This window comes from Rhinatrema bivittatum, chromosome 6, assembly GCF_901001135.1.
Source record: "Rhinatrema bivittatum chromosome 6, aRhiBiv1.1, whole genome shotgun sequence".
NCBI classification, from domain to species: Eukaryota; Metazoa; Chordata; class Amphibia; order Gymnophiona; family Rhinatrematidae; genus Rhinatrema; species Rhinatrema bivittatum.
This window is the reverse complement of record NC_042620.1, coordinates 275,121,761-275,133,762: the sequence shown is the minus strand read 5'-3', so window position 1 is coordinate 275,133,762 and position 12,002 is coordinate 275,121,761. Positions and strand designations below refer to the sequence as shown.

The following is a 12,002-nucleotide window of genomic DNA, read 5'->3' as shown; positions in this document are numbered from 1 at the left end:
GTAGTATGGGTTTTGTGGTAAATTGGAGTTGGTACCCGTGTCATACTATCTCTAAAACCCATTGATCGGTTGTTATTCTCTCCCAGGCTGCCAGTCAAGAATGAATTCTGCCAGGTGGTGCTTGATGTAGTGGTGGTGGCTGGGTTATTAAAAAGATGGTGTTGCTTTTACTGTAGTAGCCGGTTGTTGTGTCTGCTGTCTCTGGTTACGTGGCTTACCCCTACGTTGAGCCGGGTTGTTTTGTTGCGGCGTAGGACATTGGTAAGATGAATACGTCTGTGTACTAAAGGATTGATAAGACCTGTAAGGCCTACGGGCATAGGATTGTCTACAAGTAGATCCCACATAACAACGCGTGGTCGAGTAGTGAGGTTGTGATGTTATGGATTGGATTGCTAGAGCCTCCTCTTTTAATTTGCTGACTGTGTCTTGAAACCGTTCTCTAAACAGGTTGTCTCCTGTACACGGGAGGTTCGTTAGTTTCTCGTGTAAATCTTCTCGTATCGTGCTAGAACGCAACCATGCTATCCTACGAGCTGCGATAGCTGTTGCAGATGCCCTAGAAGATGTTTCAAATCCTTCATATATAGATCGCAGAAGGTGTCGAGAACACTCCTCCATGTCATGAAGAGGCGGTGGTATTTGATCAGCCGTCAAGGAAAGCAAACCTTTTGTGGCTTGTATGCACTCATATAAGTATTATACCATGTAGAATTGATGGTGCATAATACGGGCATTCAACATTGAGTTATCTTTCTGCCAAACTCATCCAAATATCTGTTATCTTTGCCCGGAGGATATGAGGTATGCGACTTTGCTTTCTTGAATCTTTGCATTTCAGATTCTACCACAATTGAAGCATGTGGTAGTTGTGGCATAGAGTAAGGCGATGTTTTTCGCATACGAAACTTGATATCCATTTTCTTTGAAACCGCTGACCAAGAGTAAGTTGTTTCCCATGATTTCTGCAAGATGGTATGTAATAGTTCATGTGTGTAAGAGATGTTGACTCTCCCGGAGTATTGAAAATCTTTAGGAGACCAAACGTTTCTGATCTAGGGTCTGTCTCCTTGTGGACCTCAAGATGTAATATCGTGCCCAATTTTTTTTTTTTTTTTTTTAATTTTGGGTATGTCAAGTCCTGAGGAGGGGAATATGGTTCATGTGGTTGTTCCTGTGGATCCGATGGAAATCCTGTAGATGACGATGGGGAAGTTTGCGGATAGGTGTATTTTGTTGTTGAACTGGTGAACTTGGTCTTTTTGCTATTGGGGATGCCGGAGGCTCCACTGACAGTTCTCTAGAGGTGTGCATGCTGTGCTCCGGGAAACTCCCCTGTAGTTCGTTAGACATTTTAAAGGATGATTTAAGGGTTTTGTAAATCCCTGCCAATGATTGGGATAATTGAAAAAATGCCTCTTTTGTTGGAGGAGGCATTGTTAAACAATCAGTCTGTTTCAGTAACTCACATGCCTTAGGTTGTACTGGAGGAATGTGAGGGGAATTATTTGGCACAGCACTCTTCCTCTCCATTTTATGCTTTGCAATCCGAACAGAATTATCTGAGGATGTCGATGCAGCAGAGGAAGTGATTTGTATTATGTCTCTACGAGATAAGTTGTGTGCACTTCGTGGGTGAGATGACCTAGAAGTAGAAGGGCTCACTTCCCATGTGTCTCTCGTCTTCACTGGCTTTTGATGGGAGCCACATGATCGCCTATGGTGATGGCGTGACAATGATCCTGTGTGGAATTCACGTCCCGACAGCGATCATCTTGTACGTTTTGATTTCACCTCTATAGAATTGGAATCTGAAGAGGTGGAATTAGATACCTCTGGAGACTGATGTCTGCGTTTTAAACCATGTGGTATTAATTCCTTCACTGCTGTGTGCGCCGATGTCTTCGGCGGCATGTGCACCGACGTTTCCTGTAAGTTATGTGCATATGGTGACTTGTGCGCATAAGTCTTAGGCGCCGTGTGCACAAATGTCTTCGGCACCGTTGTTTCCGGCGCCGAGCACACAGAAGTGTCCGGAGATGTGCGCGTAGACGGCTCCATTTCGCTGCGCGCAGACGTCTTCGGCGCCATGCGCATATCTTTCTTCAGTGCCTTGTGCGCAGATATGTTCGGCGCTGTGTGCGCTGATGTCGTCTTGGGCGCAGAACTCTTATGCGCCGATGATGGTTTGGGCGCAGAAGGTACTTTGGGTGCATAAGTCATAGGCGCCAAATTTTCAGGCGCCATTGTTTCCTGCGCCAATCTCGGATGCTCTATCGGTCCTAATGGATCTGATGGCCTATGTCGGCTTGGCAGGTCCTTACCTCCAGGCCTGGAGGGTTGAGGATCCCACGACGACGCTCGTTTTTGCGGTGGAGCCGTGGTTGTCAAGGGGCCAGGCGAAGAATGAGCCTCCAATGGCTCCGAAAAACTGAAAAGTTCCCGTGTCCTATACACCCGTTGTTTTTGGGCTCTTGGGGACATTCGGGCACAAAATTCACAATTTTTTAAACCATGCTCTGGCCCCAGGCATTGGTAACATTGGTCATGGCCATCCGTGACCTACATTACCTTGCCACAAGTACAGGGTTTAAACCCCGACTTTTTTGACATTATAAGAAAAAATAAACGTTGAGGAGAAATCAGCCCCGCGTGCGATCCCGCTCGCAGAAAAAACAGACTGAGGAGAATCTGTTACTTTCCTGCGCGGGAACACACGCGCAACCACAGAGACCAAAAGTCTAATCTCTGCTCTGACAAGTTCCGCCTCCCGGGCCTGATTGACAGATCCCATGACAGCATGGTTAATTCAGCCCTGCTATCAACGGGAAAAGACTTAGTTTTTGGGTACTTGCCAGGTTCTTATGGCCTGGATTGGCCACTATTGGAAACAGGATGATGGGCTTGATGGACCCTTGGTCTGACCCAGTATGGCATGTTCTTATGTTCTTATAGTCCACACCTCTGTGCCTAGAGCTCGAAGAAAGATCAGAAAAAACTTGCCTCGATGAAGACGAGTGTGATGTTATGTGAACATATTCCTCCTCTGAATGCCCAAGAGATCCCGGCGTCTCTTGTCCCACTGTCGATGTTGAATACCTAGAAAGGAGTGGGCTTAATAAGGATCGAGTTCTCGTCCTGAATCCGTTGCAGATTGTTGTGCTGTCTCCATCGGCACATGTTTGAGTAACTGGCTCGTGAATTCAACCCACTTGTGTCCTTTGTCAAGGCTAGACACAGTTTTAGATGATTTGGTGGTTGTTGACTGTTTGTGCTTCGTGTGCTTCGACTTACTTGAAGGTTGCGTCGAATGGGACGACTTCCGGGGGTTATGTGTCGATTCTTGACTCGGTGGCTTCCGAATTTGCGTCGGCTGTGCGTCATGTTTCGCATGCGTCAGCTTTGACGCAACATTCGTCATCGGCGCATCTTGCCTTGGCGGTCGATGCTTGGTGCGCTGAACTGGTGGTAGAATGCATCGACGGCGGTACCGTTAATACAGGCAGTCGATGCTTCGACGCCAATGCAGTTTGATGATGCCCGCCCTGCGTCGTAGGGCCCGGCAGCGATCGACACACCGACTCTGCTTTGCTCCGATGGACCTTAGGCTTCGAGCTATGGGGATGTCGGTCCCTCTGAGTGTCTTTGAGCCCTTTAGTACCTCCAAGCCTGGAGGGCTGTGGCTCCACGGACGCGGCTCGTCTTACCTTCGGGGCATGTGCTTTAGACGGCCCTGGAGATGAGTGGGCCTCCGATGGTGGCGCATATGAGCCCCCGGAGGTGTTTTTTAGCTCCTGGATCTTCTGAACCCGCTGCCACTAGGCTCTGGGAGACATGCGGCCAAGTGCTCGCATGTGCCCTGGTCAAGGTAAGGCCCCAAGCACCAGTAACAGCGATCATGTCCATCTGTGATGGACATGATCTTGCCACATTCACAGGGCTTAAATCCCGATGGCCTCGGATCTGGTTTCTTGGCCTTTTTTTTTTTTAAATCAAAATTCTCAAATTTTTTACTACAAAAACTGAGGAGAGAAGCTCCGCGTGCGTTCCCGCGCACGGAAAAAACAGACTGCTTATATACAGACTGAGGAGATTCTGTTTTTCTGCATGGGAAGGCACGCGCAGCTGCACAGAGCAAATCTCTGAAATCTACTTTGGAAACTCCGCCTCCTGGACCCTGATTGACAGTTCCCGTGTCAGCATGGCTAATTCAGCTCTGCTATCAACAAGAAACATATGTTTGCTGTTATCATTAAATACTAATACATGATGACTTATCTGTAAAATTCCAAAAGACTTCCTGTGTGTTTTGTGAGACATATATTACACAAAAGGGATCAGGGAGAAAAGCTCCCCCCAAAGGTTTAGCCACAGCAAGAGTCTAATCTAAAAAAAATAACTAATTAGGGAACTGAAACCCTTTGGAATAAGGAAAAGTAAGGACGAGGCTAAACAGATCATAACTATTAACAGACAACGTTTCAAGCACTCAGTTAACAGAAAAACACTGAGCTCAGACAAGGAGTGTAATATCACTAATTTAAGCACTGAATCTGATACTTACCAGTAATCCCTGGAAATGCAGCCACTCAGGAGGACAGTAGCACCACAATCTGGCAGCCAAAAGTGGGAAGGTGAATTAACCTTCATTAAAGAAAAGCGTGGTTCAACCTGAGGGGGAATGTGGGCTGGTATAGGTGAAGATCCTTACTGGTCTCTGCTTGCCTGGGTCTGCCTAGGTTGTGTCCGTAGCTGTCCGACGTCTCTTCTCTACCCACCTTACCTCGTTGGCGACTCCCTTCAGGGTTGTTGGAAGGCTAAATACTGCGGCGTCTCCAGGCCATCCTCCTCCGGCGTTCCCGGACCGGCTCAATGCTGCAAGCCGCCATGTTGACCAGATGCCTAAGGGCGTGCAGCCAGTGTTGGCGTGAACCTCAGGGGCGTCCCCCTGAGATGACGTCACCAGCTCCAGATATTTAAGGTCTCAGTTTTCGCTAACAAGACGAGTTAGCAAGGGATTGGTTACCTAGCTTCCTCCTGATCACTGTGGATGGGATTCGCTCTCCGCTACCCTAGCTACTCTGCCTCCTCAGACTTCACTAGAGATACCCTCTCCTCGGGGGCCTCGCTTTCTCTTTTTCTTTGCAGGTCGCAATCCGGAACCGGTACTCGCTCCTCGAGGGCCCACGTCCCGGACTTGCTCCTGAATATCACTTCTGCTAAGAAGTCATCGCTGCTTACAACATTGTGAGTTCCATCTATCTCTCAGAGCTTTCCCTGGGTCCAGGTACTCGCTCCTCTAGGGCCTAATGCATACCATCACCTGGGCTGCCTTAAGAGACTATTGTGTGAGTGTTACCATCAAGGACTTGTTCCAGAACTCTGCATATACTGCCTACTCACTGTCTTAGTTTCTCTACAGCTCAGCCACCCTGGGATCGCTGATCCAATACCTGAGGGACTACCGCCCAGCCGGGTGTTTCTAGCTCACTACTGCCACCTCTGGTGGTTTACCATATTGTCTAATAAAAGAACTAATGTGTGTCTGTCTCCTAATCTAAGCCTGACCAGTGGTCCCTCTCGGGATTTCCCCCGAGGGCGTGGTCACCTGCCACTGATCCAAGGATCCACCCACAACTACTCTAAATAACTGCAGATTGCTAAATACCAGCTTTAACAACAGAGCTTTCTGACAGCCTGCTGAGGATAGGAGCTTACAGGGCTCCTCCCTACAAGTAGAGCAATCCTTCCTTGGCCTAAGGATTCACAGATAAGTTGCTGAGGCATGGACTTGGTAGACTTGACTTCGCTGCAGGTCATCCCCAGTATTGTTCACAGGCTGCAAGACCAACAGAGTACCCTGGAACACTTAGTGTTGCGTCTGTCGGTCTCAGACGGCTTCGACCCTTGTGCCTTACCTTTTTCTCTGCTCTCCCCGCTAGCCTTGGGAATATGGCTACCACCGCATCTGCAAGCCGCATTCTCCGGCGTCCCCGGAATGGCTATGGCAAAGCCTCATGCCATGTTTCTCCTAAGGGCCTCCTAGGGTGCGCATGCCACCCACGTCTTTATCCACGTCATGGCGGGAACCTCAGGGGCGTTCCCCTTGAGTGACGTCACGCCATCCGGGTATTTAGCCTACACTTGTTTGCTAGCTCGTTGAGTTTGCAAGGATTGGAATGGATTGGACTCGCCCAGTCTAAGCTACTCTGCCGCTTCCTTGCTGCTGCTGGAAGCTCTCGCTGCCCTTCGGGGTATTCTCTAATCTGGGTATCCGCTCCTCGGGGGCCCTCTGCTTTCTTTCAGGTACCTTTACTGGGATCAGGTACTCGCTCCTCGAGGGCCTGCTCTCCCTGCCTCGGTGCCTGTTTCCATCTACTTCTGCCTGGTGGAATCGCTACCACATAGCTACCATCTTAGTGAGTAATCTAACTTGTCAGTCTGTCTCTCTACAGCTCTGCTGCATTGCAAACCTGCAACTGGACTTCCCTAACCACCTCTGTGAGACAGGGCTCCTCTGCCGAGGATCTTTGGACTGCTATCTCTGGATTGCCTCACTACTGCCACCTCTGGTGGAACTCATCAGCTGTTTAATAAAAGACAAATGTCTGTGTTTGTGCGTCCTGAGTCCAGCCTGGTACTGTGGTTCCTTACAGGGCTCCTCCCTGTGGGCGTGGTCATTTCCACAGTACCCCGAGAATCCACTCAAACACCTCTAAACCATAACACTGCGAGCATAAAATTGCTAAGCCTTTTGCGTCAGAGAAAGTATTGCTCACAAAGTAATGTAGGAGAATGGACTGTGTTCTAGGGCAATTTTCTGGTGCACCACCAACTTCAGCAGTCACCCTTCGCCCCTGCTTCTATGGGTATCTGACGTTCTCTTGGCTCGGGTGGCGGCTTTCTCAATCAGCTGACTGGTCCGTCCCATAGTTCATGCAATTTCTGGGCGGAGAGCTGAGCCACCAGTGATGGAACTGTCATTAGCAATGGCAAAGGAGGAAGAGGCTGTTTCCTGTAAACCATCTGGAAGAACAGCCCGTGGCTGCATTGAATTGGGTTTTATGGGAGAATTCGGCCCAAGGTGGACCTGTTGTCCTGGTGTTTGTAGACATATTAGCGAAGAACAATTTTGAGGGTAAGGTTGGTTTGCTGTGCTTGCCCGTTGCCTTGCAGGTGGTAGGCTGTTGTATAGTTGAGCGTTATGCCAGTTCTGGAGGAGAAGGAAGGCCTGTTATTGGGACGAAGTGTGCCATCTTGGAGAAACAATCAATTGTCACCCATATTACGGTGGTGCAGTTAAAGACAGGGAGGTCCATGATAAAGTCCGTGGACATGTGGGTCCAAGTTACCTGGGAGCTGGCAATAGCTCTAACAGCCCCCAAGGCTGGCCATGCAGTGCTTTTTGTTGTATGCAAGTGGGACAGGAGCCAACATAAGCCTTGATACCTTGCTTCATCTGGGGCCATCAGTAGTGTCATTGAAGCAATTCAAAGGTTCATGCCCATTCAAGGTGACCTGCAGCACAGGAGTCATGGACCCATTTCAACACATTCTCATGCAATCTGGAAGGTATGATCATCTTCCCTGGAGGGGTGGGAACCATAGTGGCTAGAAGTGTCTTAATGGGATCGATGATGTGCCTGGGAGGTTCTGGAACATCCTCGGTTTGGAAGGAGTGAAAGAGGGCATCTGCTCTTTTGGTTGTTGATCACTGGATGATACCATAATTCAAAAATGAAGCAAATGAAGAACAAAGAATAATGGGCCTGTCTTGCATTAAGTTGTTGAGCTTGATGTAGATGTTCAAGGTTCTTGTGGTTGTGTATATTATAGCACAGTGTTGAGCTCCTTCGAGTAGGTGGCGCCATTCCTCGAGAACTAGTTTGACATTAAGGAACTCTCAATCTCCGATGCTGTAATTGCATTCAGCTGGGGAGAACTTATTAGAAAAAAAGGAACATGGAGTATCCCTTCTGGAGTGTGCTGGCTGAGGACAGCCCCTATTCCAAGGGTAGAGGCATCTACCTCTAAGATGAAGGGATGTGTAGAGTCTGTGTGACACAGGCAGGGCTTGTCAGGAAAGGCCTTCTTTTACTTTTGAAATGCATTGATAGCCTCGGGTGGCTAGTCTTGGGTGTTTGTGCCCTTGCGAGTGTGAGCAGTAAGAGGGGCTGCCACAGAGGAGTAATTTGGAATAAACTGATGGTAATAATTAGCAAACCCCAGGAAACTTTGCAAGGCCTGGAGGCCCAAGAGGTGAGGCCAGTAAATGATAGCTTTTATTTTGGCAGGGTCCATTCGGAAGTGGAGCTTCTCTTGCTCAAAGAGACATTTTTCCAGTTTGGCATTGAGGTTATTCTCTCAAGGCATTGCATTACGATGCAAACATCTCTATGGTGGGTGCTCAGGGTTTGAGAAAACATTAATATGTCATCCGAGTATATGACCACACAGTGAAGAGTAGGTCACAAAAGATCTCATTGACCATTTTCTGGAAAACCGCTGGGGCATTGCAAAACACAAACGGCATGACCAAATACTTGTAATGTCTATCATGAGTGTTAAATGTCATTTTCCATTCATCAACAGGCTTCATGAGGTGGTATGCACTCCTGAGATCTAACTTTGTAAATATCTTGGCTCCCTGTAAGTGGCTGAAGAGCTCTTTTGTTAGAGGTAATGGATAATGGTCCTTCTTAGTGATGGCATTTAGGCCACAATAGTCGATGCATAGCCTGAGAGATCCGTCTTGTTGGAGAAGAGGAAGGATGGATAAATCCCAATTCTAGATTCTCCTGAATGAAATCAGATATGGCTTGAGTCTTGGGGAGAGACAGGGGGTAAACCTGGCCATGTGGGAGCATGAGCCCTGGGATTAGTTTAATACCGTAGTCGTACATACGATGAGGAGGAAAAACTTCAACACTCTTTTTGTGAGAAGACGTCCTTGCAATTCACATACTGAGTTGGTAGTCCTGGGATTAAGGACACTGGACAAGACACTTCTAGTGGCACCCAGCAGGACTCTACCTCCATGGCCCCATCAGGCAAGTTCTAAGGCTGATGTTGCTGGAGCCCCGACAGACCTAGGATGATAGGGTGGATGGCTCTGGAGATCACAAGAAAGCTGATGTTTTCCACCTACAGGAGACTGGTGGGTAAGTCCATAGGTGCCGTGTTCATGGTAAACTGGCCTGGATGTGGGTCTCTGTAGACAGAAAAGATCACCAAAGGGGAAGTCATCTTAAGTTGATTGACAAGTTCTCATATGATGACGTTTCCTCCAGAGCCAAAATCCATGAAGGCCAGGGTAGAAAAACAAGTGGAGCCCAAGTCCAGTGTGACCAGTAGAAATAATTGGGAGGCCAGAATGGTGAGACTTAGGATCATCTCCCTGAAGGACCCTAGGCATTGAAGTTTCCATTCCTCTGTGGACATTGGGTCAAGAGATGGCCTTGGGCAGCACAGTATAGACCAGGGGTCGGGAACCTTTTTGACTGAGAGAGCCATGAACGCCACATATTTTAAAATGTAATTCCATGAGAGCCATACTAACTACAACCCCCCACCCTCCTGACTCCCCCAAGACCTACCAAATTCATTTACTACAACCCCCTACTTTCCTGACGCCCCCAAGACCTGCCAAATTAATTTACTACAACCCCCCATCCTCCTAAACCCCCCCACGACCTGCCAAAAGTCCCTGGTGATCCAGCGGGGGTCCAGGGCTCACAGACAAATCTTTAATAAAAAAGTAAAAATCTAACAAAACCCCCACCCTCTTGACGCCCCCCAAGACCTCCAAAATTAATTTACGATCACCCCCACCCTCCTGACCCCCCCCCCCAAGACCTGCCAAATGTCCCTGGTGGTCCAGCGGGGGTCCAGGACCCCCGCTGGACCAGTAGTCAAAATGGCGCCGACGGCCCTTTGCCCTCACTATGTCACTGGGGTCGACCAGATATGGCTCTTTTGATGGCTGCATTTGGCTCGCAGACAAATCTTTAATAAAAAAGTAAAAATCTAACAAAATCCCCCACCCTCCTGACGCCCCCCAAGACCTCCAAAATTAATTTACGATCACCCCCCCCCCTCCTGACCCCCCCCCCCCAAGACCTGCCAAATGTCCCTGGTGGTCCAGCGGGGGTCCGGGAGTGGTCCGGGAGCGATCTCCTGGACTTGGGCTGTCGGCTGCCAGTAGTCAAAATGGCGCCGATGGCCCTTTGCCCTCACTATGTCACTGGGGTTGACCAATGGCGGCGGTAGCCCCTGTGACATAGTAAGGGCAAAGGGCCGTCGGCTGCCAGTAATCAAAATGGCATCGACGGCCCTTTGCCCTTACTATGTCACAGGGGCTACCACTGCCATTGGTCGACCCCAGTGACATAGTGAGGGCAAAGGGCCGTCGGCGCCATTTTGACTACTGGCAGCCGACAGCCCAAGTCCAGGAGATCGCACCCGGACCCCCGCTGGACCACCAGGGACTTTTGGCAGGTCTTGGGGGAGTCAGGAGGGTGGGGGTTGTAGTAAATTAATTTTGGAGGTCTTGGGGGTCGTCAGGAGGGTGGGGGGTTTTGTTAAATTTTTACTTTTTTATTAAAGATTTGTCTGCGAGCCCTGGACCCCTGCTGGATCACCAGGGACTTTTGGCAGGTCTTGGGGGGGGGGTTTAGGAGGATGGGGGGTTGTAGTAAATTAATTTGGCAGGTCTTGGGGCGTCAGGAGAGTAGGGGGTTGTAGTAAATGAATTTGGTAGGTCTTGGGGGAGTCAGGAGGGTGGGGGGTTGTAGTTAGTATGGCTCTCACGGAATTACATTTTAAAATATGTGGCGTTCATGGCTCTCTCAGCCAAAAAGGTTCCCGACCCCTGCCCTACACTAATACCTAAACCTCACCTCGAGATACTAGGTGGGCCTCCCATAAGGATATACATACCTATCTAGGGAGAGGACATTATGGCTTTTCTCTCTCTCTCTCGTCTGAGCTCCCTGGTGGTCCCCCAGTGGTTGTATGCAGAAAATACAACAGGCGTATGAAAACGTTATCGCAATTTGTGCTAACTTAGCTCTTCGCATAGGTAATTAGCGCAAATATAAAACACGCCCCTTTTGCTATCGCATGCGATACTTAAGAACATAAGAACATAAGAAAATGCCATACTGGGTCAGACCAAGGGTCCATCAAGCCCAGCATCCTGTCCCCAACAGTGGCCAATCCAGGTCATAGGAACCCGGCAAGTACCCAAAAACTAAGTCTATTCCATGTAACCATTGCTAATGGCAGTGGCTATTCTCTAAGTGAACTTAATAGCAGGTAATGGACTTCTCCTCCAAGAACTTATCCAATCCTTTTTTAAACACAGCTATACTAACTGCACTGACCACATCCCCTGGTAACAAATTCCAGAGTTTAATTGTGCGTTGAGTAAAAAAGAACTTTCTCCGATTAGTTTTAAATGTGCCCCATGCTAACTTCATGGAGTGCCCCCTAGTCTTTCTACTTATCGCATTTTGATAAATCCAGACCTAAGTTTGTACCTGAGGCAATGGAGGGTAAAGTGACTTAAAGCGAGACTTGAACCCTGGTCTTCTGGTTTGTAGCCCACTGCTCTAACCACTAGGCTACTCCTCCCCAACACAGCTGACGAACATCCAATAATATTTAAAAATTTGCATAAATTTGTTCTAATATTTCCAAAACATCAATAAAATATTTCAAATCTGATGACTAAAACATCCAATTAAAAAATATTTTAATATTTACCCCCCAAAAACAAAATGTTTCAAAACAATAGAAGCTTCAAATTACACTCAATAATTAAAAATAATAAGAATTTTTAAAGTTCCTGCTCTCTATACCTGGCACTTTTTGATTTCCACTCACTCTGAGATTATCATAGATTGGGGAGGTAGGGCCACACACATTTCTCTCTCACTCACACACACATTAACACATTCATTCTTCCACACATTTCCTCTCTCATATACATGCCAAAGTTC

At 48.2% G+C, this 12,002-nt stretch overlaps 1 protein-coding gene across 1 annotated transcript in view; it reads right to left on the bottom strand.

The window, feature by feature from the left end:
- Nucleotides 1-12,002, bottom strand: part of TEX11 (testis expressed 11) — a 974,891-nt gene that overhangs the window by 906,788 nt on the left and 56,101 nt on the right. The gene's annotated exons all lie outside the window — the stretch shown is intronic.